This window comes from Nannospalax galili, unplaced genomic scaffold (assembly GCF_000622305.1).
Source record: "Nannospalax galili isolate Female #2095 unplaced genomic scaffold, S.galili_v1.0 scaffold1622, whole genome shotgun sequence".
In the NCBI taxonomy this organism is placed as follows: domain Eukaryota; kingdom Metazoa; phylum Chordata; class Mammalia; order Rodentia; family Spalacidae; genus Nannospalax; species Nannospalax galili.
In genome coordinates this window covers 991,193-1,000,469 of record NW_008348203.1, presented here as the reverse complement: position 1 = coordinate 1,000,469, position 9,277 = coordinate 991,193, and positions in this window count along the sequence as shown.

Here is a 9,277-nt window from a genome sequence, read left to right as displayed (position 1 = left end):
AAGAAACCAAAGTCAAAATATGATGAACTTTTGCTGGTTGATAATTACCAGTGTGTGCATGAAGCCTGATACAATTCTGCACTGACACTAGTGTTTAAATGTAGCTGGCTCATTTTAGTTCATTTCTTACCTCTGAGTTTTCTACAAGCTCCACTAGTACTTTGCACCATTAACTGGCATTTCCCTTCTGCTATTCTCCTTGTAAATCTGTAAACTGATTCATCCTAGATTATAAATTTATGGAGGAAGGAAGCAATGTCACCTCAAACACAGCTCTTTATTAGAATGTCTATTAAGCATCTCAGAAACTGAACGAGGGCTGGAGAGATGGCTCAGTGGTTAAGAGCACTGGATATTCTTGCAGAAGACCAAGTTTTGAATCCCAGCACCCACATGGTGGCTAACAACTTCTATAATTCCAGTTCCAAGGGATCTGATGCCCTCTTCTGACCTCCATGGGCACTGCACGACGCGGGTGCACTTATATACATGCAGGCATAACACTCATACACATAAAAATAAAATTTAAAAAAAAACTGAACCAATCAGGAACAGGAGAATTCCTAAACTCTCCACAGAAACCACCTCTGTTCTTTCCTGAACCATCTTCAATTCTATTCTTCTAGTTCCTTAAGACAAAAACCCTAATCTTGACTACTAGCTTTTTGTACTCTACATCTAAACCATCGGCAAACCTTTGGGATCAAGACACACTTATTTATAATCATATGAATGCATGGCAATTTTTATGTACAGAAATAAAAATGGATTGGGGAGGGGGCTTTGGTTTTGTTTTTTGTTTTTAGTCTTTTTGAGACAGGGTCTCCCTGTAGCCCCAGCTGTCCTGGAACTCACTATGCAGACCAGGCTGGGCTTGAACTCACAGGGATCTGCCTGTCTCTGCCTCCTGAGTGCTGGGATTAAAGGCATGCGCCACCACGCCCAGCAAGCCAAGGTCTCACTACATAGCCCTGGCTGGACTGGAGTTAGCTATGTAAACAGCTGGCCTCAAACTTACAGAGGCTCTACCTGCCTCTGCCTTCTAAGTGCTGAGATTGAATACAGCTATGTATTACGATGCCCGATCCAGAGATGTGAGATTTTATGTTTATCTCTATATTTCCTAGTTCTGCCACTGAGAAAGCCTAGAAACAGTAACAGTAGAGGAGCAATGAGAACACCCAGCATTCAGATCTTGGCTTCCAACAAAAAGAACCAGGGCTCCTTGAACAAATGACTGGTTCTAAGGAAAAAGATGAGTCTGAACCATCTAGTGCCAGGGGAGTACAGAAGGGAACAAGTATATTCACAAAAGATAGGACATCAAAGGATACAGAGGTCAACTTAAAAGAGCTCCCAATGGCCAAAGTCAGAGTAATCTGAATAATGATGGTATTAAATTATAACTCTTAAGTATAAAGTACTCATGAATTTGAACATATAAATGATTACAGGGACAGATGAAGGACAAACCTTTCTTACAGAATTCAAACTAATAAATGTATGAAGAATAAGAAATACAAAAATAACTTTAAAACACAGTAACAGTTTACAAGCAAGATTTACTGACAAATGCTAGAATTCTGGGACAGAAGTAGAATAGTAGCAAAGTTTCAAGTATCTCTCCCAAAATATTTACAAACTACTATGATGGCTTTAATACCTGTCCAAAGTCTTTGATACTTTTCCCTCTAAGAAGTGTCACACAATGGAAGAGATAAAGGAGATATGACAAGAAAACAAGGTAGTGATCTTCTGTGGATAATGGAATACAAAAAGGTTATTAATGGGAAAACTGGTGAAAAACAAAGTTGAAGCATATCAATGTTAATTTCTTAGCTTGATCAATGTATTCTGTGTGTGTAACATTAGAGGAAACTGGATAGCAAGTATATGTCCATCGTTCATAATGGGAGCAATTTTGCACAATCTCTGGAGATATTTGTGACTGTTACAACTTGAGACGATACTCGCATTTAGTGAAAATAAGCCTGGAATGTTGCTTAAGTCCTATAATATACAGGACAATCTCCACTATAAAGGATTATCCATTCCAAAATATCAGTAGTTCTAAAATTGGGAAACACTGATACAAAACTAGGATGTATGCGACTCTTCTGTGAATCTAAAATTAGTTCAAAGTAAAAAGCTAAAACCCAAAAAACAAACCCTCCAGTTCCAATCACTTCTCACTATTCTCTGGACCAAGAAACAACTACCTCTTAACTACCTCTTAAACTGCTGGAGATCAAACCAAGAGCCTTAGGTATGCTAGACACACACCCTATTACTGAGCTCCAGTCCCAGCTTAACTGCAGTTTTTAAGAAGCCTCCTTGCTTTTTTGCTTCTATTCTTTCTCCTTGGACAACTACCACCAGTACAGCAGTCAAAATGAAGTTGGAAGGTTTTTGGTCTTTTTTGAGACAGGATCTCCCTGTAGCCCCAGCTGGCCTGGAACTCACTATGTAGACTAGGCTAGCCTTGAACTCACAGAGATCTGCCTGCCTCTGCCTCTCGAGTGCTCAGATTAAAGGTATGCACCACCAAATAAAGTTTTTAAAAGCATTAATCTAGTCACTTAAATCCTCTGCTCAAAACTGCAATGGTTCCCATCTTGCAAAATAAGAGCCAAGTCCTGGCAATGGTCTATTGGCTCTACAGGATCAGATCCAGCTCTGACCTCACCTAGTTATAATCTATTTACTCCTGTCCCTAGCACACCGATCTCCTAGACTTCTGCAATACAACAAGCACTCTTCTGCTTCAGGATACATCCAATTGTTTCTTCTACTCTTTCAAGTGTTCATTCACTCTCACCAAGTCCTTCCCAGACATCATTTTTTAAAAATGTACTTTCAGGCAGGTGAGATGACTCAATGGGTAAAAATACTTGTCACCAAGCCAGGAACTCCAACCACATGGTGGAAGAAGAAAATCAACCTACAAGTTATCCTCTCATTTCCACATGTATACCGTAGCACACACACACAAAGATATCTATATAGCTATAGATATAATGTATTCTCAAACCAGCCTGGTGGCACATGTCTATAATTCCAGCAGTCAGGAGGCTGAGGCAGAAGGATTGGCATGAATCCGAAGAAAAAATGTAAAAAAGCTGGTTCTCTTTGGCATTCCTATACCCCTTATTTTTTCCCCAGCACAATCATCTAACATAAGAATAGTAGATTTTTGTCTGGTTCACTACTGTAACCTTTGTATCTAGACCAACACCTATATACTTGATACTCCAGAGACACTGACATTGATATTGATATACTTCTGAAGTCCTAATTTAAATACCTCCCTGTTTTCTACTACTTCTCATGCACGGCCACTACATTTTCAATCTGACCCCATTACCTGAGAAGAATATGGTTTGGAGAAACAGCTTTGAAATCCTGGATCCATCACTTGACATTATGTGTCTCAGTACATGTTTAGCCTTTCTAATCCTATTTATCTAAAAGCAAAAGCATCTGAGAATCATGATACACTGCAGGGTGTTGAGAATAGGGTATGAGGTGTACAGCAGAGAGCAGCTACTCTTTCTACTCATCACTAGCTCTTCAGCTTCATGCTGACCACTAGCCTTTCATGCCCATCATTTTCCTCTGATCAGATCACCCCTTCTAGGGTATCTACTCATGATCCAGCCTGGACTCCACAGTTCTTCGTGCAAGTTAACAATCATGACTATCATTAATTCCCTTGTTAACTGTCTTCAAGTATCTCTACCAAACAGACATCTGTAAAGCAGTGGACAACAGCCTAGGCTCTGGAATTTACCAGCAAGGTTTGATCTCTATTATTTTTATTTTATGTGTATGAGTGTACTGCCTGCATGTATGTAAGTGCACCCATGTCATGTAATGCCACAGAGGTCAGAAGCAGGGCTCCAGATTCCCCTGGAACTGGAATTAAGGACGGTTCGTAGCCACCATGTGGGTGCTGGGAACCAACCTTACAGGCAAAGCATGTAACAGTAAGATAAAGCTGTTATGAATATTAAATAGCTTCTCCACATACAGAGTAATCACTGCTGGAGAAAAATCAAATAGCCAAGTTAATTGGTACCACCACAAATCCAAGGTGGTGTACAACCTCAAATAGTACCTCAATATTTCTTCAGTTTCCTAGCCATGTGTCTTATCTGCCTCTCTCCCCTCCAGTCTCTCACGCAAATTGGTATAAATTCCCGTACTTTTTTCAAGCTATGTGCTATCAACTTCCTTTCATTCTTAATGAGTAATAAAAATCATTGAAGACATGTCCTCAACTCACTTTCCTTTTCCTACTAGTTTCAAATTTATTTACCCTGCCATTTTTACCTCCTCTGCTCACTGAAAAATAAGACCACTTCCCATTGAAAGGCCAATTTCTCTACCTATGCCCAGGATGTTCAGGCTCATTTCCTTCCTTCCTCTCTCCGCTTTCTTCTTACCTCTTTCCCCCTCTCTATCTCTGTCCCCTCCTGTGTTCTCCCCTCTCTCCTTTTCTTTTCTACATTAGTTCTTTCCAGTTCTACATAAGCATGCCTAAGACACTCTTAATTTACAAAAACATTTTAAGGCAAACTTCTCTAAACCTCCAGCTTCTCCCTTCGTTACACTTTCCTTCTGTCCTTTGTTTAAAACACTATTTGTGGGGCTGGAGAGATGGCTCGGCGTTTAAGAACACTGGCTGTTCTTGCAGAAGACCCAAGTTTGAATCCCAGCACCCACATGGCAGCTAACAACTGTAGGTAACTCCAGTTCTAGGAGATCCGACAGCCTCTTCTGTTCTCTGTGGGCACTGCATGACATGGGTGCACTTACCTACATGTAGGCAATACACGCATACATATAAAATAAAAATATTTTTTAAAAAAAACTATTTGCTGGGGCATGATGGCAAATACTGGTAGTCCCAACACTTGGGAGGTAGAGGCGGGAAGACCAGGAGTTCAAGATCAGCTTTGCTTACATAGCAGTAAAAGGTCAGGCTACATGAGAGTCCTGTCTCAAAAAACCAAAAAGGAAAAGGAAAACACTGTATCCCTCTCAATTAGCTGCACTTCTAGTTGCCCTGCACTCTTCAACCTCCTCAGTGCATCACAATGTAGCTAACTGCTCTTACTTGTTACATTAGGACTTTTCAATCTCAAAGCCTCAGAGACTTCATTATCTTACTCTTTTCTTAGTGGTTCGCAGGACCTTGCCCTTGAAATATTGTTCTCCCTCACCTTCCTGATAAATCAAAAATATTTTTTCCCATCCTTGGTCTATCTGGCATAGCTGGCTGAATTCCCTTTAGCTGTTGGTGGTTTCTACCTAGCAGCTCCCAACATAAATTATCATAAATCTTCATTCTTTAATTTTTATTTAAAATTTTTAAAATTTATTATTGGGAGGAGATGGGAGATGCATGTCACTGCACACATACAGCAGTTCCAGGAGTTGGTTCATTCCTTCCACCAGGTACATCCCATGGATGGAACTCTGTCAGCCTTGGCAGGAAGCACCTTTACCCACTGAGCCATCTCACTGGCCACAATATTTCTCTATCATCTATCCAATTCCACTGGTGGTACTTCTTAAATCTGTCATCTATCATCATCATCCTCTACATCCCCTGTATCATTTCTCACCAGGAATAGCTTTCTACTTGGTTTTGCTTCTAGTTGTGCCCCTTTCTGTTGTTGGGTTTTTGTTTGTTTGGGGTTTTGGTCTTTTTGAGACGGGGTCTCCCTGTAGCCCCAGCTGGCTTTGTGCCCCCTTCTAATCCAGCTTTCATTTCTCTGCCAAAATGATAGGACTAAGATACAACTCTGATCCTAACACAGTATAGCTTACTGTTCTGGGGTTCACACAGCCTTCAAGATGAAGTTAAAATTCTTAAACTTGGTTCACAATTAGTGATTTGGCTCACTATTTCATTTGCCTCTATTCTAAAGCTGTGCTGCAAATACATGGTGACTGAGTATGTGAATGTAGCAAGTCCTAATTAAAATGTGCTGTAGTATAAAAATGTAGTGTAAAAATGCACACCAGGTTCTAGAGACTTAGTATGAAAAGGAGACAGTAGGGGCTGGAGAGATGGCTCAACAGTTAAGAGCACTGGCTGCTCTTGCAGAGAACTGGGGTTTGATTCTTAACATTCCCATGGTGGCTAACAACTGTCTGTAACTCCAGTTCCAGGGCAATCCAATGCTCTCCTCTGATCTCCACAGGCATTGCACAACACAAGTTGCACTTACACACATGCAGGCAATATATTCGTACACATAAAATGAAAATTTAATAAAAAAGTGGGTAAACTATCTCAGTATTACTGTTTCATATTGATCACATTTTGAAATGATAATAGTTTAAATATGCTGGACGGTTATACTATAAATTTCACTTTCACTTTTAAAACATTGACTACTAGAAATTTTTAATTACATGTACAACTTTGTGGTTTGTTTTTTAATCTGATAGCACTAATAATAAAACATAATTTTTCTCTTTCTGAACCTAGCTAGCTCATATATTATTCAAGATTAGCTTCAGTAACATACTAAGATTCCAGAACACCCCCCACAAACAAGAATCCAAGTCTGAGTCAACAAAGAGTGCCTCTGTACTTCCATTCATAGGCACATGTATACAACACTTGTCATTTATCACACCATGTTATAATTACTGGTTATCAGCCCTCTCTCTTAAGCTCCTGGCAAAAAAGAATACCACTCTACACCTATTTGTGTCCTACCACCATACCTAGCACTTAAAAGACACTCAGACATTCATCACTTGTCAGACAAATGTGAATTACCTAGTTCTGGCCTTAACAGTTACTAGAATTTCTAATTTTCCAAGGAAAACCAACCAGCAAAGAAGGGCCCTATACTTCGCCAAGAGCTCTAGTCATAAATGAAAAAGATGGGAGATGGATAGGAATCACAGTAAAGGGATCATGAAATAAAGCTTACCACACTTGGCCTCTTACAGTAAAAAACAGATTTGCAAAAGTGATATGGAGCCTGGAACTCACAGTTGGCATGCCAGGGGCCACAGCTTGGTTCCTAAATTGCTTTAACAGCCCATTCAACAAAAGAGTATGATTTGGCGGGTTATAACACAAACAGCTAGAGCCCAGCACCTGTTCCCCTTAAACAGCACATCATTACGGCTAAAAACAACAAATCTCTCATGAAGCAAATGCTAATCTCATGATGCTGCACCATGGAGCAATTTAGAAGAGTTATTATATGAAATGTGCCAAAGCAGGAATTTATGGCTGATGCTTATTTGGCAAATATGGTTGGCAATGCTAGCTGTTAAAAAACATGTATGCAAATAAGCAAATAAAAGTTTTTAAGCTCTCAGAGTTAAATATTTACATTACCATAAACGTACAAAGATAAATGTTTATATCCCTACACAGAGAATGCATTTCAGGAATGTATTTTTTAATGTGATTGTCAGAAAACTGTTATGAAGTGGTATTATTTCTTTATAGGCCTCAGGATACGCTCTTAAAAATGAATTCTGACAGAATGTTAATGAGGTACAAACATTACTGTCGAAGTTTCTCTACATTATTACTAGACAAAAATGAACAGTCCCAGTATCCTAACAGTTCAAAGCAATCTTATCTTTTCCACTCACCAAAACATTTCTCTTACAACACTGGAAACCAGCCAAACATTAATGTCAGTCCCTAAATGGGGTGGGAGAAAGGAGGGCCACAAATTAAAAAGCTTTACAAAATAATATTTGGCATGTTTCTCATAATATAGCCATGTTAGTCTCCAAAATAAAGACATGTTAAAATATTTTCTCCTCTTTCCATTTGACATCTATGGGAAGAGGATGTTTGTGTTTTCACATAGTTTGTGAGTTGGTCACTGCCAAAACTCACTTAGTAATGGTATGAATTCTGTGTTGATCATTAACTGTTGATCTCTGTGATAAGGTTATTAACTCCTATCTTTGAAGCCAAGAAATTGAACTTCCACCTGCAATTACAGTTTACTGAACAAGTCACCAAAGAGAAAAGGTGTCAGGTACTTTAGAAAGTAATTAGGGTAGTCAGTGAATTGGAAGATCTAGACTACTCTGAGATTACAAAAGAAGCCATCAAGAAGTGAGTATCCAAGATTGCTCATGGAAAGTTTTACCCTTGTGGATAATTCAAGTTTGGGCTTTTTTCTTTCCCTTTTTTTTTTTTTTTCCACATTGCAAAAAGCAATTTGGGGTCCCCTGACTCCACCCTTTTTTTTTTGGGGGGGGGGGGGACACAACACTGTGGCAGAACAACAAAAAAATCAGCAGTTAGGCCCCTAAACAGAATACCCAAAGCGATTCCAATTCAGGTAAAAAAGCTCTTCGTGCACATCATCCAATGACCGACCTAAAAATAGTCTTTTATGTAAGTCTCAAAGTATTTAATTGAAAGTGTAATCTTGCCACATTCAACAGAGGCAGAAGAAAGCGTACTAGGTTTTCTATAGTAAGGCCAATAAAGATGAAATCATAGTTTTCCTCTTAACTCATCTGTCCTTCAACGCCACCCTTCCAAGAACTCCATTTCACATTTCTGATTCCTAAATTTGGGTCTTAAAAACGGACCGCACAAGACATATTGGGGGGGTGAGGGGGAACCACCTTTTTCCTGTTGCTTTCAGCAGTCGTTAATATAATCAAAGAACAAAATCAAGCTCTCCCTCGGACGGATGGTGCAAAAGATCGGGGAAAGCAGAGGGGATTCGGTTCAGATGGCAAGTCTTCTTCAAAGGAAAAAAAAGTTCCAAGAACCCCTAAGCCAAACGGCAAAGAAACTGCCCAACCCAACCTCTCACAGCCCCAAACCTCCAAACAACCTAGCAAGCCCGCACCATAGGGGGCTGACAAGCCAGAGCGTGAAGTGAGCAGGCACAGAGCCACCGGTTCGGTCCTGACACTGCTGGCAAGGTTGTGCCCGATCCTCCCGGGTCTGGGAGCGGGATGACCAGACAGACTTGGCAAGATGAGAGAAGCCCTTCCTGCCCCAGGATCCTGCATCCAGCCCAGCTCCTCCGGGCTTCACTTTCCACCGGAGCCTCCCAGCCCAGCCCCGGGGATTCCCTAGCCGCCAGGTCCCAACTTTCTCTCCTCTGGGGGGCGCCGCGCTCCCGGGGCCAGCGGCGCCAGGGGAAGGAGGCCTGGGGAGGCGCGGGGCACGAGGGGGCGCGCGGCGCCAGCGGGGCGCTAGAGCCGTGGCCCCGCAGGACGCACCGGCCGCCGAGCCCCTGCGACGCCACCCAACAGA